Raw genomic sequence first — 24,288 nt, 5'->3', positions numbered from 1 at the left:
CTCAATATTGTTGGCCCAAAACAAATAGTGCATACGCTCTGCGTATTGCGTCCACTCTTCTGTGCTTGCATAGTAGGCTTCAAGTTTACCAAAAAGAGGCATTTGTCTTGTCTCAAGAGTAAAGATGGTCTGCAGGAAAGAAAAAAACTTGCTTTACTCCTCATCGCCAATGGAATAATCTTACTGAGGCCCGTCTTCCATCAATATCACCCTTTATTTGCAACATGCAAGCATCAGAGTACCACTGAATGGCTGCAGTGTACAGGTCTACCTTGACGTCTTTCGACTGCCACCCTGAATGGGGCCAGCTTGTTTTGAAACACTGCTATTCCTTCCCTATTGGGTAAGCCTCCAATTGGCTAAGTTTAGTTTATTTATTAATGTCACAAGTAGGCTTACATTAACACTTCAATGAAGTTACTGTGAAAATTCCCTAGTCACCACAGTCCACTGCCTCTTTGGGTACACTGAGGGAGAATTTAGCATGGCCAATGCACCTAACCAGCACGTCTTTCAGTCTGTGGGAGGAAACCGGAGCACCCGGAGGAAACCCACGTAAACACAAAGCGAATGTGCAGACTCCGCACAGATAGTGACCCAAGCTGGGAATCAAACCTGTGTTCCTGGTGTTGTGAGGCAACAGTGCTAACCACTGTACCACCCTGCCACCCCTGATAGGGGAGCTCGTATTCTATGAGGCCCACGGGGAGATCTAATAATGACCCCCCTATGGCCATCATAACATGTTGCCATTCAATAGAGTTACCAGCTTTTAATTGACCAGCAGTTCTTGGCAAGCGGACCTTCTACCCCTGGGGTCCTGATTCCTGGAAAAGGCCTACCGCTGTCTTGTCAGGTGCCTGAGTGAAAAAACTTGTGCAAGCCTTCCTTGAAAGAGCCCTAGCTGGCTCTCCAGCAGATGGCTAAGACACCATGCTTCCACAAGATTCCAGCTTCAGCTTTACCTTGCTTAGTTTCTTAGAGTATGCTGTCTTCTTGGCCATCTGTTTCTATGCAATTCAGTTACTTTAAATAATAAGCCTGGCCATTCCTATTTCTTCCTGGAACTCCATTCAGGGAAACTCCTCTCCCCAACCTCATCTGCCATCATGTGAACTTTCAAACAGATCATTAATTTTAGATGTTGACTGAGGAATAAACATTAATTGTCCAGGTCAGTATTGCACTAAAGTATCAGCCTATATTATTTACCACAAACGTCTGATTCAGAGATCAGGAACCACACTGCTTTTCCAATTTCTCATTTTGTGCCTCAACATTTCAATATCATTTACCTTACTTTGTATTCTGCCAGCAGTTTCTTACACCTTCCCATACAATCTCTGAAAATGTTGACAGATGATGATCCCTGACCTGAGTATTTTTAGCATTTTATATTTTTAATGAATGAGGTAAGTGATGCTTGTTTCTGGTCTAAATATTTTTGGTAGTTTTCTGGGTGGAATCTTCCGCTCTAGAGTCTGAATCCGGTAAGGGTCCCTGGACTCAGGGGTGATTCCTGCTGGGCAATGGGATGGCTGAACGTGTATGGTCTTGCTCTGTTTAGCTCATTATTTATCTGCATGGAGCACGGTGAACTCGTGGCGAGGCCAGGAGCAGGTCTCAATCCCTGACATTACCTCTTGGGGATGAAGGTCTTGGTGCCATATTTAGAGGGCACTCAGACAGCCATTCAGTCAGTGCAGGCTAGCAGTGCTGGAGAACTCGTCAAGGATGGCCCTAAAAAGAAAGCAACCCCACAGTTCACCAATTCCTCCCTGGAGACTCTCCACCAGGCCATCCAGGAAATGCGGGAGGCGTTGTTGTTTCCTTGGGATGGCAGCAGGAGGCCCTCCCACCTGACCATGACAGCGTAGAAGGGTGCCTGTGGGGCATAGGAAAGAACTAGCCTGCAGTGCAGGAAAAGGATGAAAGACCTGCTGCACTCGGTTGGGTAAGTGCACTGTCTATTCATTTCAAACTGACATTCATAAGGGCATCAGGCAATGTAGGGGTTAGAGTACAAAATGATGTTACACAATGTCAGTGCTGAATGTCTGCCATATACTTTATGCTCTCAACCTCATATCAGTTGCAAGACAAACAGCTTTTTAATCACTTACTGGGCAGGGCTCAGCAGCTGCCACAGGCATGCAAGTTTCTGAACTGCTTATGCAACCATTGGGATAACAATCAATCCTTCTGTCTTTCTGCAGGAGATGAACAATTGGAGGACTGCTGAAGACTAGACCCCTGCTGAGCCTCAAGCAGATGGCGAGTCTCTGTACTTGGCCCTAAGAGACCTGTTAGAGATGCAGGAAGAGGCAGGGGAACATCAGGTGCAGTTGCCAGAAGTCATGTGCGGACTGGAACAAAGGTTGGAGGTTGAAGGTTGGAGTATCCATCCAAATTCTGTCTGCTGTCATGACACTGACATGCGAGCACACAGCTGCCTCCATGGGAAGGGTGGTGTCCACCTTGGAGACCCAGGACCACAGATGCGCAGTTCCTTGGATATTCGCTTGGAACAGCACTCCATTGCTCTAGCTATAAGTGCAGTGGAGCAGCAGCTAAGGGGGTGGAGCACTTCAACCTCCCTCCACTTGCCCCTTCTCCTTAAGGAGTCAGGAAGGTTCCTTTGGTTACCCACAAGGTGGGGGAGCACCAGTCAGGCACCTGAAGTGCTTCATTTTTCAGATTTAAAACCGAGATGAGGAGGAACTACTTCGTGCAGAGGGTGGTGAATTTGTGGAACTCACTGCTCCATAGCGCGGTGGAGTCTGAATCGTTGAATGGTTTCAAGAGGGAGATAGACACATTTCTAATAAAAGAGGGAAAGAGGGATATGGGGAACAGGTGGGGAGGTGGATCTGAGACCAGAGAAAGATCAGCCATGATCTGATTGAATGGAGCAGGCTTTAAGGGCTGAAATTGCCTACTTTTGCTCCTAATTCCTATGTTCCTGTGTTCATCCCAGGGCACTCCAAGCATACCCTGCCACTCCTCTCCTTTCTGCCAGGTCAGGCTGAGTAGAGTGCACCTGCATCTGAGGCATGTGCATCATTGTAGCTCTCCTTAACAGCACCGTGCAGACGGTGAAATGGCAACCATGTCTTGTGGGAAGAATCCACAATGGTAAATCAATGTCATATCTATTCTGAAATATTGGTATGGATGAATGAAATGGTGTTCCCTCAGGCCAACTCGAAGTGTACCTTTACTTAACTTGACAAGGAAGTGTCATGACTCACTGCTGCAAAATCTTAAGTTTCTATTAAAAAAGGCCAACTTTGTAAAGCGAATTCTGAATATGGAAACATCTATATGATACTTCCTTGCTGTTCTGTAAGCTCAGAAGTATGACCAAAATCCTGATGATTTTATTGCTTTTTTATTTTGGGGTATTTTACTATGTTTTGCATATCGTAGCTACACATTTGCTCTCAAAGATAATCTGCACCAGGCTTAAAAGATGGCAGCACAATAAAGCACATGAAATAGCAAAACTGGATTGTGCTAATTTTCTACATTATGACAATGACTACACTTCAAAAGTACTTTTTGATATAAAGCACTTTAGGATGTCCTGCAGTCATGAATAGCGCTATATTCTAATATGTGTAAAATTGACTTTTTTAAAGGAAATGTTTCAAAATTGTATATGATGAATTAGTTGAATAATTAAATGGAATCACTTGGTATTTGCTTTCTGTGTAAAAAGAAGGAGCCAACCATGCAATCACCAAGGTCCTTCAAGAACTTGTGGCACCAGTGAATATCAACATAGGCCACCAAATCATCTCATCCCAACCTATTTATCCACAGTCTATCTATTCTTCCATCTATTTCAGGAAACCAGGACTAGCCAGCTATAGCTCATGACAAAATGGGCATTTATTCATACCAGAAACCACTGTCTCAATTTTGTGTTTGAACTTCTTCCTGCCATGGTCACATCACCTGGAGGATTCTAAGTTACTGACGATCTTGCACCAGGGAGGTTTTTGATGTCTGCTTGTGCAAACTAGCAGATTCCTGTGCATCAAGAAAGGAGTATTTTTTCAATTCATTCATGCGATTGCTGGCTGGGGCCAGTATTAATTGCCCAACCCTAATTGCCCTGAACTAAATGCCTTGCTAGGCCATTTCAGAGGGCATTTAAGAGTCAATCACATTGCTGTGGATCTGGAGTCACCTTCACTAAAGGAACCAGATGGTTTTTACAACAATACCAATGGCTTCGTAATTCCAGACTTTTTATTGAATTCAACTTTTGTCATCTGCCATGGTGGAATTCAAACCCATATTCCAAATCCGTATCCACAGAGCATTACCCTGGATCTCTGGTTTACTAGGCCAGTAACAATGCCACTATGCTACTTCCATCTCAAAGTTTTTTGGTCCTCAGAAAAATTGTGTTCATGCAAGTTGTTAACTTTAAGAGCAGATACATTCACATTCTTTTTCAGGTCAGCCATAGAAAGTTTGAATCTTAACTTTGAGAGTTACAGTTACAGGGTTTTCATGATTTATATAGTTGTCATGGTAGCTACTAAATTATTCATTTTGAGATGCATTTCCTCACCATACTCAAGAAGGTCATATTTCCCATCAACTACAACCTACTACAGTAAATGGTGAGTGCGAGTATCTTGTTTATGATAATCCTGAATATGGTTTCTTGGTCCCCAAACAATTATCAGGCATACAGGACTGGTGTATTCTTTGTATGAAGAGAATTGAATTACAACAGAATGCTATATTTTTTGAGTCTGCTTTTTGTGCTTATCTTTATGATTTCTTATGAAAAAGTGGATCACATTCTGATATTAAATTATATTTTAGAAACACTTTCTTAAAGATTAAAACATTGTATCTATGTATCAATGGAGCGGCACAGTGGTTAGCACTGCTGCCTCACAGTGCTAGGGACTTGGATTCGATTCCTGGCTTGGGTCACTGTCTGTGTGGAGTTTGCACATTCATCCCATGTCTATGTGGGTTTCCTCCCACAGTCCAATGATGTGTGGGTTAGGTGGATTGGTCATGCTAAATTGCCCCTTACTGTCAGGGGGACTAGCTAGGGTAAATGCATGGGGTTATGGGGATAGGGCTTGGGTAGGATTGTGGTCGGTGCAGACTTGATGGGCTGAATGGCCTTCTTCTGCACTGTAGGATTCTAAGATTCTATTCTATGATTTTAAAATAAGATTAATTTATTTATAAATTCTTTAATAGCTCAGATTTTCTTTCTTATTCTGATACCATAGATACCAACGTAAATCATCATAAATCAAATGTAATATTTGTTTTGTTGTGTGACTGTTAGATTTTAGATCTGATTCCCAGTTGAATGTTCCCAACATTCAATTTATGGCTTGGAAAATCAGATACTGAAGTTGAATAATTTCACAAGTGTTTCCTGTTAATTTTCTGAGAATGTGGAAATCAAACCTAAGTGTTTGTTTAGCTATGAGAAATGTTGTATAATGTTCTTCAGTTATTTATGTAGTTCTCCTATCACTCTCCTTGATAGAATAAGAGCTTGAAAAAGAAGTTTATAGAAGAAACTAAACAGCACAGTGTTTATAAAACTGAGGTATGTATAAATATAAGCTCAATTAATGCCATTTGCTTTAGAGTACAGAAAATTAAAAACATTTTCAAAGTTGCCAGAATGTGGGATACTGAAAAATAATTAGACATTAAGGGCGGGAATTTACGGCCTCGCTCGTCCAGAAATCATAAAATCCCACCCGAGTTCAATGAACCTTCCCACTATCTGCCCCTCGCCTGCTCCGCTTCCTGTGGCGGGCAGGGCAGTAAAATTCCAGCCCAAGTTTTCACTTCTTACAAGTTTGAAATCAGCCCTGGCTGCTGGGATGAAAGTTTCTTCTTTGTTTTCTGTAAGAGCCATAGAGGTTTACAGCATAGAAACAAGCCCCTCAGCCCAACTTGCCCATGCCGCCCAGATGTTACCATTAATCTAGTCACAATTGCCCATGTTTGGCCCATGTTCCTCTACACAAATCTTACCCATGTAACGATCTAAATGCTTTTTAAAAGGCAAGATTGTACCCGACTCTACTACTACTTCTGGCAGTTCATCCCAGCCACTCACCACCCTCTGCATGAAAAAAATTGCCTCTTTTGTATCTCTCCCCTCTCACCTTAAACCTATGCCCTCTAGTTTTAGACTCCCCTACCTTTGGGAAAAGATGTTGACTATCTACCTTATCTATGCCCCTCATTATTTTATAAACCTCTATAAAATCACCCCTAAGCCTCCTATGCTCCAGGGAAAAAAGTCCCAGTATATCAAGCCTGAATTTAGCTTTCATTTTCCAGTTGCCAGGGCCCAAGGACCCACAGCACAACATTTCTCCTCATTTGACATGGTCACTAAAAAATCTAGTTTTGTTACTGCTTAAAATAAAAGCACATTGAATAAGAGGTGCACTTCTGAGGTTGGGTTTGAGGTATGTTTTAGGGGACAAATAGAGGATGATTTATTTGACATTATACCTGACCTGGGAGCATCTGCTACAAGGTCTGCAATTCACTGCAACTGCTGGGATTGCATTGTATGTTGAAATCAAAAGTAAAACTAAGCAGCAGCAGATCAGTCACCTGTAATGGGCAGGAAAATTGGGTCGAGTGTGCAATGGGCAGTCAATCCAGTACTGTACATTTTCCACACCGCTCCCATTGAATTTCATTTCCCCATCCCATGTCACTTTTCTTACACTTCTCCCCCTCCCCCTAGTCACAGTCACCACAACATTAAACTAATTTGTTTCAGCTTCTTACAAACATGCTGATGTTAGTAACCATGCTCAATTTGGAGTTCATTTTTGTATTAAACAGCTGACTAAAATTATGGCCCAGATCTTCCAGTCACTGTATTGTCAGAAACTGGACACACGACCCAAGGTGTGCGTCAGGATCCTGTGGAAGGCCTGACGTACTGACCTGAGTAGGAATTGCCTGTGAAGTTTCAATTTTTGGTGGGCAATTCCCTACTCCCCAGGACACTTCACAAATGGCTCTGACCCTGTGTTAGAATTCAGGACTTGGGACAGTTCCAATTTACTTACCTGATAGTTACCCAAGAAAGGCTAGACAGATTAAAACATTGTCTAACATCTGAGTAACTCCAGAACTGATTGCAACCCCCCCAACAAATCACTCACACTAACCACCAGCTCCCCATCAAGAATACACCCCTGACTCCTCCAACCATTTTCCAAACTACTCCTGCCACTTCATCCACACTATCCATTTATCTCATCCATCTACCTAGTCCAACACCCATATACCATTCGCTTATTCATCCATTCACCCATTCACAATTCACTAATGTTCATCCATTCACTAGTTCAAGAACATTCACGCTGGACCATTAAACTTAGCATACAACAGCTAATGCTGTAAAAAGATGTGTCCTGTCTTCCCCCAATTCTACTGCGATCCAATGGAGTTCTCTAACAAATCTTATTAGAAATATACTGCAATCCATTATTAAGCAAGGGCATTTAGAAAATTTATAATACAATCAGGTAGAGTCAACATGATTTTATGAAGAGAAATCATGCCTGCCAACTTTCTTTGAGGATGTAATGAACAGGGGCATAAAAGTAAAAGACTAGAATAGGGCTAAATGTTATAGGGATCCCCCTGTAGAAAAGTCAGTTGCAAGCCATATAAATTTAAAAGAGGCTGTTCCACTGTGATAATACAATTGCGGGGGGGGGGGGGGGGGGGGGGGGCCTTAATGAGATAATTATGGTCTTCCACTGCTCAGGTAAAATAATTCCTGTCTCAAGAAATGCTGATCAATCTGAAAGGCAATAGTGGCCACTCCTGGGAAGAAAAGCAGTCAGTAGGAGAAGATTTATGGTGACTGAACTTAGAGGTAAATTTGGAGTTCTCAGTTGAAGAGGGATCAGGGACCTTACGGGGTGTGGGGAGGTGAGCAGGGTGAGGATCATCGGGGGTGGGTTCTGGCAGTCAGGGGTGGATTCGCAAAGGGGGATATCATTTTGTGAGGGGTTCCCCAATGGGCACAGGGCACCTTGCCTTCCTCTTCACCTCAGATGGTGAAATAGCAGGCTGGCCTTCATCATTTTGTCTCTCCTAGCCACAAATAATGGGAGCAATCCTAAGGCCACGTTCGCCGTCCATGGTGGCAGAACCTCAAGATCCAGAAGTCGCAGTTCTCGCTATTTTGGATTTTCCCTGCCCTCCCCCACTCCTTTGCTGGCCAAGTCATCAGGTTCATACCCATAACAGGCATGGACCTGCTTTACATTACATTGAATATATTTAAGTGTTATTAACCCTCGCCAGATCTTCACCCACGCCGTACATTGACACCACGCTAAGGTTACATCACATTGGCATGGTTTACAACAGGTTCACACAGATGTAAACCTCCAGTGGGATCTCCCCAGGGTGTAACGGTAAGTATAGTCCCCGGGGAGAGGGACAAGGCCAGGCAGTGCCCTGGCAATGCCTCCTGCCCCTGTCCCTTGGCACAGGTTAGCACCATTCCCACGTCAACCTAGCAGTTTCAACCTGTGCCGAAGGGTAGGCCCAGCGGGAGCCTCACGGGGGAGGTGGGGGGAGTCATTTAGATGTGGCCGTGGCTGGGATGCCGGTGATAGCCGTTGTAGGGAACAGGGTGGAAGATGTGGCTGCCAGCTCAGACTGTGGGGGGTGGGGGCAAAGGAGCTGATGATCGAGGGGGCAGGGGCCGACTCCAATCAGAGTTGGGAGGAGAGCCTCATGGCAGGCTGATGGAGAGGTTTATGCAGGCTATGATCGGGGTGCCCCGTTGTCTGGGCAGCCAGGTTTTGCCAGTGTACACCTTCTATTCACCCTATGGACTGCCATTAGCAGTCTTAGCCTTTCCCCTTGATTTTGTGGCCATGACTCATCTTTCATTCCGTCCCCCAACAGTATAAATATCTTCCACTTTCTATGTCTTTTAGCTTTGACAAAGGGTCATCTGGACTTGAAACGTTAGCTCTTTTCTCTCCTTACAGATGCTGCCAGACCTGCTGAGATTTTCCAGCATTTTCTCTTTTGGTTTCAGGTTCCAACATCCACAGTAATTTGCTTTTATTTATGTAGGTGGCTTAGAACCTGCTCAGCACAGTGTTGAAGGTTGAATATAAACAAGGTTGTTGAATCCAAGCTCTGAATGACTGTAAAGCATGATTGGTCACATGCATAGTAACAAACTTAATTTATATAGCACCTTTAATGTAAAAGAAAAGCAACAAATGCTTTGCAGAAACATTGAAAAACAGATACTAACCTAAGAGATAGAAAATCTGGTGAACTGGTGCGACGACAATAATCTCTCCCTCAGTGTCAGCAAAACATAGGAGATTGTCATTGACTTCAGGAAGCATAAAGGAGAACATGCCCCTGTCTACATCAATGGGGACAAAGTAGAAAGGGTCGAGAGCTTCAGGTTTTTAGATGTCCAGATCACCAACAACCTGTCCTGGTTCCCCCATGCCGACACTATAGTTAAGAAAGCCCAACAACGCCTTTACTTTCTCAGAAGACCCAAGGAAATTTGGCATGTCAGCTACGACTCTCGTGAACTTTTACAGATGCACCATAGAAAGCATTCTTTCTGGTTGTATCACAGCTTGCTATGGCTCCTGTTCTGCCCAAGACCGCAAGGAACTACAAAAGGTCGTGAATATAGCCCAATCCATCACGCAAACCAGCCTCCCATCCATTGACTCTGTCTGCACTTCCCGCTGCCTCGGCAAAGCAGCCAGCATAATTAAGGACCCCACGCACACCGGACATTTTCTCTTCCACTTTCTTCCATCGGGAAAATGATACAAAAGTCTGAGGTCACATACCAACCAACTCAAGAACAGCTTCTTCCCTGCTGCTCTCAGACTTTTGAATGGACCTACCTCACATTAAGTTGATTTTTCTCTACCCTAGCTATGACTGAAACTGTCTTGTTTCCTTCTCTATGAACGGTATGCTTTGTCTGTATAACGTGCAAGAAACAATACTTTTCACTCTATGTTAATGCATGTGACAATAAATCAAATCAAATCAAATTGAAATTAGGGGTTTTTATGGTATGGCTAAATGCATGGTTCAAGAGATATATTTTGAAAAAGCTTTTGAAGGAGAAGAAAAATGACAGAAAGTTTAGATCAAGAACTCCAAAAAGTATGGCCATGGCAATTCAAATACCTGCTACCAATTGTGAATTAAAGGGAGACGTGATGCATCAGAGATCAGAGTGAAAGGAATAGTGTCCAGGAGTGTGATAGAGGTTGCAGAGAGAGTGGATGAGATTTTAAAATGGATATTAGAAATGGATTAAGTGATAGTTAAGATCATTTACTTTAACATCAGATATGTGTATGTGTATTTGTCTTCACTAGAGAATTGTAGAATGATAAGTAATATAATTAGAACTTAATATTGATTTATTTAACAATGATTTTCTTTTTAAAAAGATAGAACAATTGAATTTGGAACTGTCAAGCCTCAACAAGCAATCTGAAGAAATTATTCAGAGCCTTCAGAAGAAACTTGAAGAAGGGAAGCTTGACAATGAAAAATTAACTAAAGAGGTAATTCATGTTACATTATCTATAATTGTCAATGCCACAATAATCTGGCCTAATTAATGCTGATTTTAGCAAATAATCAGTGCAACAGCAAAAATAAATTAACCATAAATCTGAAAATTTTCAACCCTTCCATAATGGTTTGATAGGTCATAGACATAAGTGGAATGGTCAGACAAGTGGCAGATGAAAATCATTGCAGAGAAATGTAATGCAATTCTTTTTATTTGTCCATGGGACGTAGGTGGCGATGACTGGGCGGCATTTATTGCTCATCCCTGAGGGCACTTAAAAGTCAATGCTATTTTTGTGGTTCTGGAGTCACATGTTAGACCATACAAGATTTCCTTCCGTAAAGGACATTAGTGAACCAGGTGGGCTTTTTATGACAATCGTTACATTGTCATTAGATGTTTAATTCCAGATTTGTATTGACTTCAAATCTCACCATCTACCATTGTGGGTTTTGAATCTGGGTCCCCAGTGCATTATCCTGGCTATCTGGATTACTAGTCCTGCAACAATACCACTATGCCACTGCCTCCCCCGATTTTGATAGAAAGAAGATAGACAGACAATATTAAATAAAGGGTGCAGGAACAGAGAGACCTGGATGTATATGTGTGTAAGTCATTGAAGGTGGCAGGACAGTTTAAGAGTGTGGTTAATAAAGCATGAGGTATCTTAGGCTTTATTAATAGCGCACAGAGTACCGTTGATATATTTTGGGTGGAATTTTCCGGCCACACGAGCCCCAAAACCGGAAAATCCCGCCTGAGGTCAACATACCTTTGAATAGTTCGCCCCCACCTGCTACGATTCCTGTGGTGGGTGGGATGGGAAAACTCCCCCCTTTATTTTTAAAAGGATCGTTTTAATGTTCAGTTTTTTTTTCTACAGTCAGTGTGTCTGGTAGAAATACAGCTCAGATACTGGGAAAGCAGGTTAATTACTCGTTTTAGCCATGTAATGTTTATTTAAGATGTGGCGATGCCGGCGTTGGACTTGGGTGGGCACAGTAAGAAGTTTCACAGCAGCAGGCTAAAGGCCAACTGGTTTACTTGGTATCACGAGCTGTCGGGGTGCTGCTCCTTCATCAGGTGAGTTAACTCACCTGATGAAGGAACAGCGCTCCGAAAGCTCGTGATGCCAAGTAAACCTGTTGGACTTTAACCTGGTGTTGTGTTTATTTAAGAGAAAGCTAATGGGTTTTTGTTAGAAATGAAAAGGTCCCCTGCGGTATTTGATTTAAAGGAATGGAAGATGGATTTAGGGATACAGGGTCATGCGATAATGTGGTTAATGGGAAGAGCTAGGTATGTAGCTGAGGTAGAGACATAGCTTTCTGTTCATTTTCTGGCTGGGGTTGTTTAAAGTCTGCAAGCTGCTCTGAAAATCAAAACCTCTCTGAAAGCTCCAAGGGTGTTAACCCAATGTGTAGTAAGTGTGCCTGGGTTTACTAACTGTATTTAAAGTGACATTTGAATCTAAAAGGACTAGAACATAGATCAGTACAGCACCGAACAGGCCCTTCGGCCCACGATGTTGTGCCGAGCTTTATCTGAAACCAAGATCAAGCTATCCCACTCCCTATCATCCTGGTGTGCCCCATGTGCCTATCCAATAACCGCTTAAATGTTCCTAAAGTGTCTGACTCCACTATCACTGCAGGCAGTCCATTCCACACCCCAACCACTCTCTGCGTAAAGAACCTACCTCTGATATCCTTCCTATATCTTCCACCATGAACCCTATAGTTATGCCCCCTTGTAATAGCTCCATCCACCCGAGGAAATAGTCTTTGAACGTTCACTCTATCTATCCCCATCATCATTTTATAAACCTCTATTAAGTCTCCCCTCAGCCTCCTCCACTCCAGAGAGAACAGCCCCAGCTCCCTCAACCCTTCCTCATAAGACCTACCCTCCAAACCAGGCAGCATCCTGGTAAATCTCCTCTGCACTCTTTCCAGCACTTCCACATCCTTCTTATAGTGAGGTGACCAGAACTGCACACAATACTCCAAATGTGGTCTCACCAAGGTCCTGTACAGTTGCAGCATAACCCTACGGCTCTTAAACTCCAACGCCCTGTTAATAAAAGCTAACACACTATCGGCCTTCTTCACAGCTCTATCTACTTGAGTGGCAACCTTTAGAGATCTGTGGAAAAGGACCCCAAGATCTCTCTGTTCCTCCACAGTCTTCAGAACCCTACCTTTGACCCTGTAATCCACATTTAAATTTGTCCTACCAAAATGAATCACCTCACATTTATCAGGGTTAAACTCCATTTGCCATTTTTCAGCCCAGCTTTGCATCCTATCTATGTCTCTTTGCAGCCTACAACAGCCCTCCACCTCATCCACTACTCCACCAATCTTGGTGTCATCCTTGGTGTTCTCCTTGGAAAGACGGAGAATGAGGGGAGATCTAATAGAGGTGTACAAGATTATGAAGGGTATAGATAGGGTGAACAGTGGGAAGCTTTTTCCCAGGTCGGAGGTGACGATCACGAGGGGTCACGGGCTCAAGCTGAGAGGGGCGAAGTATAACTCAGATATCAGAGGGATGTTTTTTACACAGAGGGTGGTGGGGGCCTGGAATGCACTGCCAAGTAGGGTGGTGGAGGCAGGCACGCTGACATCGTTTAAGACTTACCTGGATAGTCACATGAGCAGCCTGGGAATGGAGGGATACAAACGATTGGTCTAGTTGGACCAAGGAGCGGCACAGGCTTGGAGGGCCGAAGGGCCTGTTTCCTGTGCTGTACTGTTCTTTGTTCTTCTTTGTTCTTTGATCAGCAAATTTACTGATCCACCCTTCAGCCCCCTCCTCTAAGTCATTAATAAAAATCACAAAGAGCAGAGGACCAAGCACTGATCCCTGTGGCACTCCGCTAACAACCTGCCTCCAGTCCGAAAATTTTCCATCCTCCACCACCCTCTGTCTTCGATCAGATAGTCAGTTACCTATCCAATCGGCCAACTTTCCCTCTATCCCACACCTCCTTACTTTCATCATAAGCCGACCATGGGGGACCTTATCAAACGCCTTACTAAAATCCATGTATATGGCATCAACTGCCCTACCTTCATCAACACACTTAGTTACCTCCTCAAAAAATTCTATCAAATTTGTGAGGCACGACTTGCCCTTCACGAATCCGTACTGACTATCCCCGATTAATCCGCATCTTTCTAAATGGTCGTAAATCCCATCTCTAAGGACCTTTTCCATCAATTTACCAACCACCGAAGTAAGACTAACCGGTCTATAATTACCAGGGTCATTTCTATTCCCTTTCTTAAACAGAGGAACAACATTTGCCACTCTCCAGTCCTCTGGCACCATCCCCATGGACAGTGAGGACCCAAAGATCAAAGCCAAAGGCTCTGCAATCTCATCCCTTGCCTCCCAAAGAATCCTAGGATACATTTCATCAGGCCCAGGGGACTTATCGACCTTCAGTTTATTCAAAACTGCCAGTACATCCTCCCTCCGAACATCTATTTCCTCCAGCCTATTAGCCTGTAACACCTTCTCTTCCTCAAAAACATGGCTCCTCTCCTTGGTGAACACTGAAGAAAAGTATTCATTCATCACCTCGCCTATCTCTACTGACTCCATACACAAGTTCCTACTACTGTCCTTGACCGGCCCTAACCTCACCCTGGTCATTCTTTTATTCCTCACATAAGAGCCTTGGGGTTTTATTTTTTTATTCCTCACATAAGAGCCTTGGGGTTTTCCTTGATCCGACCCGGCAAGGACTTCTCGTGTCCCCTCCTAGCTCTCCTAAGCCCCTTTTTCAGCTCATTCCTTGCTAACTTGTAACCCTCAATTGAGCCATCTGAACCTTGTTTCCTCATCCCTACATAAGCTTCCCTCTTCCTTTTTACAAGACATTCCACCTCTTTCGTGAACCATGGTTCCCTCACTCGGCCATTTCCTCCCTGCCTGACAGGGACATACCTATCAAGGATACCCAGTATTTGTTCCTTGAAAAAGTTCCACTTTTCATTAGTGCCTTTCCCTGACAGTTTCTATTCCCATCTTATGCCCCCTAATTCTTGCCTAATCGCATCATAATTACCTCTCCCCCAATTGTAAACCTTGCCCTGCCGTACGGCCCTATCCCTCTCCATTGCAATAACAAAAGACACCGAATTGTGGTCACTATCTCCAAAGTGCTCTCCCACAACCAAATCTAACACTTGGCCTGGTTCATTTCTCAGTACCAAATCCAATGTGGCCTCACCTCTTGTTGGCCTATCCACATATTGTGTCAGGAAACCCTCCTGCACACACTGCACAAAAACTGCCCCATCCGAACTATTTGACCTACAAAGTTTCCAATCAATATTTGGAAAGTTAAAGTCCCCCATGACAACTACCCTGTGACCCCCACACATATCCATAATCTGCTTAGCAATTTCTTCCTCCACATCTCTATTACTATTTGGGGGCCTATAGTAAACTTCTAACAACGTGGCCGCTCCTTTCCTATTTCTAACTTCAGCCCATATTACCTCAGTGTGCAGATCCCCCTCGAAGTGCCTTTCCGCAGCCGTTAGACTATCCTTGATTAACAATGCCACTCCTCCACCTCTTTTACCAGCTTCCCTACACTTACTGAAACATCTATACCCCGGAACGTCCAACAACCATTCCTGTCCTTGTTCTACCCACGTCTCCGTAATGGCCACAACATCGTAGTCCCAAGTACCAATCCACGCCCCAAGTTCATCTACTTTGTTCCGGATGCTCCTTGCATTGAAGTAGACACACTTCAACCCACCTTCCTGTCTACCGGTACCCACCCTTGACCTTGATACCTTCCCCAATACCTCACCACCCTCAACACTGACTTCTGGACTACAACTCCTTTTCCCACTCCCCTGACAAATTAGTTTAAACCCCCCTGACTGTTGCTTATTTGAAACTAAAATAGTGTTGTAAAAAATTAGAGTTGCTTCCTTTCATTTTTTTAACTATTGTTCAGCTGCTTCATTTTGTTAGAATTACATTTAAACTGTATTATGAAGAAAGCTTGTTATGATCAAAGATTCCTAATTTGTCAGTGGAATTACTCCTGGAGTGAAGCATTCTATCCTCACATTTATGTCAAAATAGAAAAATTGTTGAAGTCTAGTCTGGCTTCACAATATACTTGGGGTTGGGCCTAGGACCCTAACAAAAATTGGAGGCTCTATCCGGGATTAAAAGTATAATTCCTTTTTTATTTGTTTTGGGATTATTGAACTCAAAGACAGTGGGTGTTGAGGAGCTGGTGTTTTCTTTCAGGTGTTGCAATCGGCTAGTTTAAATAGGGAGTGCCTTGTGAACATGGCTCTTTCAGTGGCTAAAGATTTCTTAGGTGTGGAAGAGGTCATTCAGAGTGGTTTACAAAGGGTGGTTAAAGCAACGCTTTCGGATTTGGTGACCTGAAGGGGCGAGCAAGTTCTCGCCCCTTCAGGTGAAATAGGAAAGGAGCGGCCACGTTGTTAGGAGTTTACTATAGGCCCCCAAATAGTAATAGAGTAAGTTCAGTGATAGCTCAGCATTTAAATTTGCAAGCAACACAGTCTGAAGCATTGTAATTGGCTAGAAATCAATTGCAAATGAGAAATGAATTAGAAGCAAAGGAAAGGAAGAGAGCTTTTGAACTTCAGGAACTGAAAAGAAAAATTCAACTTAAAAATGTGGAAGGGAAAAGAGTTAAAACTGTGAGTCTGGCAGCAGAAATGGCAGATGATTTTGAATTAGTTCATATATCAAGGTTCAACGTCAATTTTAATTTGTGAGGGATAGAAACTGGGGAAAAGAGAAATCCACAGGTGGTCAAGGCTTTTAAAAGAGGTCTTGTTGGAGATAATAAGGACAGTTTGTCTTAGGTTAAAAATGAAACAAGAAGGTGGAATAGGCATAAGAAATCTTAAATGTTTTCATTGTAATAAAGTTGGAACACAAAGTTGCATTGTTGGTGGCTTAAGAAAATTACCGGGAAGACAGACATGGTAAAACAGGATACTCCAGTGGGCTTTGTTAAATTGGCAAAGGAAACCATGATTGAAGCTGAAGAGGCATAAAAGAATGTACTGTCTGTTCAGATGTTGATTTATATGCAGCTGTCAGATCTTTTTAAAGATTTTGTATGTATGGGTAAAGTTTACTCATCTGTACATGGTAGAGTAGCTAAAGAGGTTAAGATCTTAAGGGATACAGGAGCAAGTCAATCTTTGCTGGTGTGAGATGAGGAGATATGTAGAAAGGAAGAGGTATTGCCAGAAAAGATGGTAATATTTGGAATTAGTGGTGAAAGGAGTAGTGTTCCGCTATGTAAAGTGAGGTTGGAGATTCCAATGAAAGCTAGTGAAATGGTGGTAAGAGTAACAGAGAAATTACCTTTTTTTAGGGGTACGGTTTACCCTGGGTGATGATATAGTTGGATCACAGATGAGAATGATACCTACTGTGGTTGAATGGAAAATCAAACAACTGAGGTGTTGCAGGAAGCATACCCTAGGATGTTCCCCATCTGTGTAGTAACAAGATCACAAAGCCATAGGTTGAGACATGAGGAGGAGAAATCAAGGAGTAAAGTTAATGAGGCTGATGTTCAGTTATCAGAAACAATATGACCAGATGGTTGATAAAGAATAAAAACAGGTGGAGGATGAAGCAGATATCTTTAGTTCAGGAAAGTTGGCAGAAGTACAACAGGAAGATGCAGAGATAAAGCAGTTGTATCAGAAAGCATACGGAGGAAGAGAATCTGAATGTACACCAGTGTTATTACCTTAGAAATAATGCCTTAATGAGGAAGTGGAGACCTTTACATATTCAAGTGGATGAAAAATAGACAGAAAGTCATCAAGTTGTACTACCAATGGGTTATAGAAAGGGGGTTTTGCGAATAGCACGTGAGGTTCCAGTAGGAGGTCATTTAGGAGTGAGGAAAACCCAAGCGAAAATACAACACTTTAATTGGCCTGGACTGCATGAGAATGTGGTTGAATTTTGCCATGCATGTCACACATTTCAGGTATTAGGAAATCCTTAAGTAGTCATCAAACCTTAATACCCATTCTGGCATTTGATGAACCTTTCACTAGGGTCACAATTAATTGTGTGTGACCCCTGTTTAAAATTAAAAGTGGGAATCAATATTTGTTGACCATAATGGATGTGTCTACTAGATTTCTGGAGGCCATTCCATTACATAGTTTTACAGCTAAAGGGATTCATAGAATCCCTGAAGTGCAGAAGGAGGCCATTTGGCCCATTGAACTTGCACCAGCAACAATTCCACCCATGCCTTATTCCTGTAACCCCACATATTTACCATGCTAACCCCTGACATGAAGGGACAATTTACCATGTCCAATCCACCTAACCCGCACGTCTTTGGAGTGCGGGAGGAAACTGGAGCACTTGAAGAAACCCATGGAGACACAGGGAGAATCTGCAAACTCCACACAGTCACCCAAGGCTGGAATTGAACCGGGGTCCATAGCACTGTGAGGTAGGAGTGCTTACTACTGTGCCACCCAATTGATTGTAGAGGATTTACTTAAATTTCTTACCAGATGCAGACTGCCCACAGAAATCCAATCAGATCGGTGACCAAATTTTACATTGAAGTTATGGACAGCTTAGGAGTAAAGCAATTTAAATCATCCAGAATTGCAGGGAGCATGAAAACAGTGGCGTCAAACTATAAAGACCATGTTAAGGGCCTATAGTCAGCATTATCCAGAGGATTGGGATAAAGGAATTCCATTTGTACTTTTTGCAATTAGGGATGCACCGAATGAATCAACTAAATTCAGTCCATTCAAATTGATTTTTGGTCATGAGGTAACAGGACCACTTAAATTGATCAAGGACAAATTGATGAGTCAGCATTTTGAGACTACATTGTTGGACTATGTGTCAAACTTTAGGGAGAGATTAACTAGGGCTATTGAATTGTCTAGACAGCATGAAAGGAGCGTAGCATGTGATGAAAAAAGAAGCAGATAAGAAATCAAAAATCTGTAGTTTTGTTACTGGGGTGAAAGTATTAGTATTATTACCAGTTGTAGGTGAACCATTGAAGCAAGTTTTAACGGGCCTTATCAAATTGAAAGTACATTCAGTGAGGTGAATTATTTGTAAAGAATGCCAGATAGAAGGTAAACTCAAGTGTGCTATGTGAATTTGCTCCAAAGGTATTTTGATAGGGAATTAAAGCAGAAGGAGGGTGGTGTTAGTTGTGACAACTCAAAGAACAACAAAGAACAATACAGCACAGGAACAGGCCCTTCGGCCCTCCAAGCCCGTGCCGCTCCCTGGTCCAAACTTGACCATTCTTTTGTATCCCTCCATTCCCACTCCGTTCATGTGGCTATCTAGATAAGTCTTAAACGTTCCCAGTGTGTCCGCCTCCACCACCTTGCCTGACAGCGCATTCCAGGCCCCCACCACCCTCTGTGTAAAATGCGTCCTTCTGATATCTGTGTTAAACCTCCCCCCCTTTACCTTGAACCTATGGCCCCTCGTGAACGTCACCACTGACCTGGGGAAAAGCTTCCCACCGTTCACCCTATCTATGCCTTTCATAATTTTATACACCTCTATTAAGTCTCCCCTCATCCTCCGTCTTTCCAGGGCGAACAACCCCAGCTTACCCAATCTCTCCTCATAACTAAGCCCCTCCATACCAGGCAACATCCTGGTAAACCTCCTCTGTACTCTCTCCAAAGCCTCCACGCCCTTCTGGTAGTGTGGCGACCAGAACTGGACGCAGTATTCCAAATGCAGCCGATGGATTGTGCTACATTCAACGACCTTTTTGTGGTTTCTTGCGGTCTTGGGCAGAGCAGGAGCCATACCAAGCTGCGATACAACCAGAAAGAATGCTTTCTATGGTGCATCTGTAAAAGTTGGTGAGAGTCGTAGCTGACATGCCAAATATCCTTAGTCTTCTGAGAAAATAGAAGCATTGGTGGGCTTTTTTAACTAGCGTTGGCATGGGGGGACCAGGACAAGCTTTGGTGATCTGGATACCTTAAAACCTGAAGCTCTCGACCATTTCTATTTCGTCTCCATTGATGGAAACAGGGGCATGTTCTCCACTTCGCTTCCTGAAGTCGATGACTATCTCCTTCGTTTTGTTGACATTGAGGGAGAGATTATTGTTGCCGCACCAGTTCACCAGATCCCTATCTCATTCCTGTACTCTGTCTCGTCATTGTTTGAGATCCGACCCACTATGGTGGTATCATCAGCAAACTTGAAAATCGAGTTGGAGGGGAATTTGGCCACACAGTCATAGGTGTATAAGGAGTATAGTAGGGGGCTGAGGACACAGCCTTGTGGGGCACTGGTGTTGAGGATGATCATGGAGGAGGTGTTGTTGCCTATCCTTACTGATTGTGGTCCATGGGTTAAGTTGTTCAGGATCCAGTTGCAGAGAGAGGAGCCAAGGCCCCGGCCATGGGGTTTGGAGATGAGTTTCGTAGGAATAATGGGTTGAAGGCTGAGCTGAAGTCAATAAATAGGAGTCTGACATAGGTGTCTTTGTCATCTAAGTTTTCCAGCATTGAGTGCAGGGCCAGGGAGATGGCATCTGCTGTGGACCTGTTGCGGCGGTAGGCGAAGTAGTGGATCCATGCAATCCGGATGGCTGGAATTGATTGGAGTTCATGTGGTGGCAGAATGGTTGAGTGGCACAGTGGCACAATGGTTTGGTGGCACGGTGGCACAATGGTTAGCACTGCTGCCTCACAGCGCCAAGGTCCCAGGTTCAATTCCAGCCTCGGGTCACTGTCTGTGTGGAGTTTGCACATTCTCCCCGTGTCTACGTGGGTTTCCTCCGGTGCTCCGGTTTCCTCCCACAGTCCAAAGATGTGTGGGTTAGGTTGATTGGCCATGCTAAATTGACCCTGCTGTCAGGCGTATTAGGAGGGTAAATGCATGGGGTTGTGGGAATAGCGCCTGGGTAGGATTGTGGTTGGTACAGACTCGATGGGCCGAATAGCCACCTTCTGTACTGTAGGGATTCTATGATCTATGATCATAGTCTTAGCACCAAAACCCAATGGTACATGACAATCAAGTGTGCACTATAGAAATGTCAATGCGAGTAGCGCCATCCGCACCAGCCTCTGCGCCAGTTCTCCCTTTACCAAGACCCGAAAATGGCCACGATCGGGACTGCACCCGAAACGGGCGCGACGACCATTTAAATGCATTTGCATGCATTTCAATTGACTTAATGGGCTGCACGCCCAACTTTACCGGCACTTCCCCTTTAATCACTGCGTTCGCCAATCCGGAATCGGCACGAAACAGACATGCTCCATATAAGTCCGATTCGTGCGCTCCATCAGTGAGGGTTAGTGAGGAGGCAAGTGCCTAGTGTCCGACGGCTCTCTACTGGTTTCGTTGCGGCCATTTTCTTTCTCGGGGCGGTGGAGGCTCAGTGTGAGTGGGGAGGAGGGACTGTTGCTCAGCAGGGTGTCCGATGTCCAATTTGCAGCACGGAGCCAGGTCTCAGCACTGACCTCGGGTCTTGTGGATGCTGCTGGCTTCCAGTGCACTCAGCCTTCTGCCAGCTGAAGGATGTGCACAAAGCCCTTGCAAATTGCACTGCTGCAGCCTCTCAGCTTTTCAAGAAGCTGTGCTTCTGGGGAGTATGTGGCTGGGGAAATGGGGGGCTTCTGTGATTCTGGGGAGCATGTGGCTGGGGGAATGGGGGGGTCTGTGATTGTGGCGAGCATGTGGCTGGGCGAATGGGGGGGGGGCTCTGTGATTCTGGGGGGCATGTGGGTGAGGAATGGACAGTATGGACAGTGTGTTGCTGGGCTAGGGGCAAGCAGCGTTGTTTGACCTCTTCAGTTGTTCCTCTCCTTCTGCAACCTAGCTGCCCAACCTCCCTCCCTTCAGAGTGACGAGATGGCTTTTGCGATGCAACTGATTGATCTTGCTGTTCTTTTGGTTGCTGTTGGAGCTGAGGAGCAGGAGGAAGAATTGCGGGCAAAGGAGGCCCAAGCCTTACCACTTGCAGGAGTGGAGGGAGATGACCACCAGAGGAAGGAGATAGCCGCCATTCGCCCAGAGGGGGAGCGCAGGAGAAAGAGGGAGCGGAGATCCCAGCAGTTCCATGCACGAGTATCATTTGAACAGGTGTCGGACACTGTGCCGCCGACAGCTCCGCCTCTGAAAGGAGACAATGCAACACCTGTGCCATCTGTTGCAGGACCTGTTACCTCGGGGCAGCGGGGGGCATCCACTCTCGGTTGCTGTCAAATTGACGGCCACTCTGAACTTTTATGCAACTGGTTCCTTCCAGACCTCTAGCAGAGATATATGTGGCATTTTCCAGTCAATGCGCACACTTGTGTCAAACAGGTCATGGAAGCCTTGTATGCCCGGGCTGGGCAGTACATCAAATTTAACCTGGACCAAACCCATCAGGAAGCCCGGGCTGCAGGGTTCACGGCCATTGCGGGAATGCCTAATGTACAAGGGGGGCATCGACTGCACCCACGTCGCACTCAAGGCCCCGCTGCAGAATCTACAAAGATTCGTCAACAGAAAGGGGTTCCACTCCCTGAATGTCCAACTGGCGTGTGACCACAATATGAACATTATGCACGTCTGCACGAGACACCCAGGCAGCGTGCATGACAGCTTCATTCTCAGGAGGTCTGACATCCCGGAGGCATTTGAAGAGGAGCCCAGGCTGCAGGGGTGGCTCGTGGGTGATTTGGGTTACCTACTTCGGACATGGCTGATGATGCGGAGGCCTGTGACTAAGGAGGAGACCCATTATAATGAGGCCCATTTAGCCACCTGTGCAATAGTGGAGTGGTGCATTGGGCTCTCAAAATGTGATTCCAGTGCCTGGAGGAGGAGGAGGAGAAGGAAGAAGAGGAAGAGTACGCCGAGCAACAGGTGCTGGAGGACTGGCAGCTTGAATGATGCATGCGAAGGCAGCTAGGGAGGCCCTGATCACCAGGCAGTTCAGTCGCTAGGGCCTTCCTTCCCCCCCCCAAAGTCCTTCTATCTCCTGCAACATTGTCACACCAGAGCGGTGGGCCTGGGTACGCTGTGTTAGTGAATTTCTTTAGCAGGCAGGAGGGTGATGATAATTCGCAAAGCACCATTATGATGATGCCCTGGTCCAAACTAGTCTGGCTCCTACCTGAGCTCCGCATGCATGCTGATACCTGACCCACGTCTGTGTAGTGGATAACAGATCTGAAACCCCCACATAGGGCCCTGGGTCAGGTGAGGTAGGGGAGAAAATCGCTCATGGGCTCTGGGGAACCAATGGCTTCCTTTTCTGAGTGACACAGCATTGAGAGGCCTCCCCAACTGACATCAATATGAAGCATCCCTCTGATGATCATCATTGGAAGATGATTCCTATTCGAGACAAATCTGAGACAAATTAGTCATGTGGGTGTGAAAAAACATAAAAACATGCGAATAGAAAATGTTAATGTGCTTAAAGATCTATCTAACTAGTGCAACTCTTCACCCGTGCCATCTTAGTGCTACTACAACTCCCTAGTCTTATTTGGCCTCCCACAATGTCTCAGTGTCTCCCCAGAATGCACATCGGAGGTGGAGGGGGCCAGCTACCTACCTTGCCCATTGCCCTGTGATGCAGGCGTCCTCTGGAAGCCCTGGACCTTGAGGTCCCTGGCTGGCTTCCAGACGTCTGGGACATTTCCATGACACCCTCTTTACCCTGCTGCCCCTGAGATGCCCCAGTGTCAGGAAGAGGGGAATCAGAAGGTGTAGCCACAGCCACAGTCTCTTAGCCAGAAGGCCCCGGCATGGGCTTGAGCCCTTACTCCTCCCTTGGGGTTCCTGTGGGCCCCTGGTTCACGACATGGGAAGGTGGTGCATCTGCAGTGAGCTCCAGAAGTTCTGGCGTCACCTGGCCCTACCAGTCCTAGAGGACCACTTGCGTCCTACCCATGGTGGCCGAGCCCTCTGCGATGGCCACCTGAGTCGGGGGCCACCTGTGAATGGCCACAGCAAGTGCCTCTGAGACTGGGCCATGCTCTGCATCCCCTCAGCCATGACCCTCTGTGACTGGGCCACTTTCTCAAGGGGTGCTGCCATAGCCCGCTGTGTCTCAGCACTGTCCTTCTGGGTCTCCTGCAAGCTCTCGAGCCTCTCAGCCATGGGCTGCAGAACTTCGAGAATCCTGTTCAGTCCCTTAGTTGTGGCCCGCTGTGACTCAGCCGCAGCCCTCTGGGACTCCGCTGTTGGAGCCTGCTGTAACTTGGCCATCACTTGGAGCCTGCCACATGGTGAGGATCCCCTGCCCCAGGCTTTCCACTGCAGATGCCAACCTTGCAGTGTTGGCCTGGGAACCACACAAGATAGACAATAGCTGGTCCGTCTGAAAGCTTTGGGATTCCTTCCAGCAGCCTCGCAGTCGATCCAATGTGGCCATCAGCCCCCCCTGCATTCCCTGGCTCTGTTGCTGCATCTCCAGCAGCTGAGGGAGAAGTGATCGCAGAGGCCCAGTATGTAGCCTGGGGCCAGCTGAGTCCTTGCCTCCGGCAGGCCCCTGCATGCCAGAGGCCTTGGACGCTCCCTCCTCCACCCGATGTACATTATCAGATGTGTCATGCTCAGCAGAGAGTGACCCAGAAGCC

Source organism: Mustelus asterias, chromosome 25 (assembly GCF_964213995.1).
Source record: "Mustelus asterias chromosome 25, sMusAst1.hap1.1, whole genome shotgun sequence".
NCBI classification, from domain to species: Eukaryota; Metazoa; Chordata; class Chondrichthyes; order Carcharhiniformes; family Triakidae; genus Mustelus; species Mustelus asterias.
The sequence above is the reverse complement of the archived record's forward strand: the minus strand, read 5'-3'. Positions refer to the sequence as shown.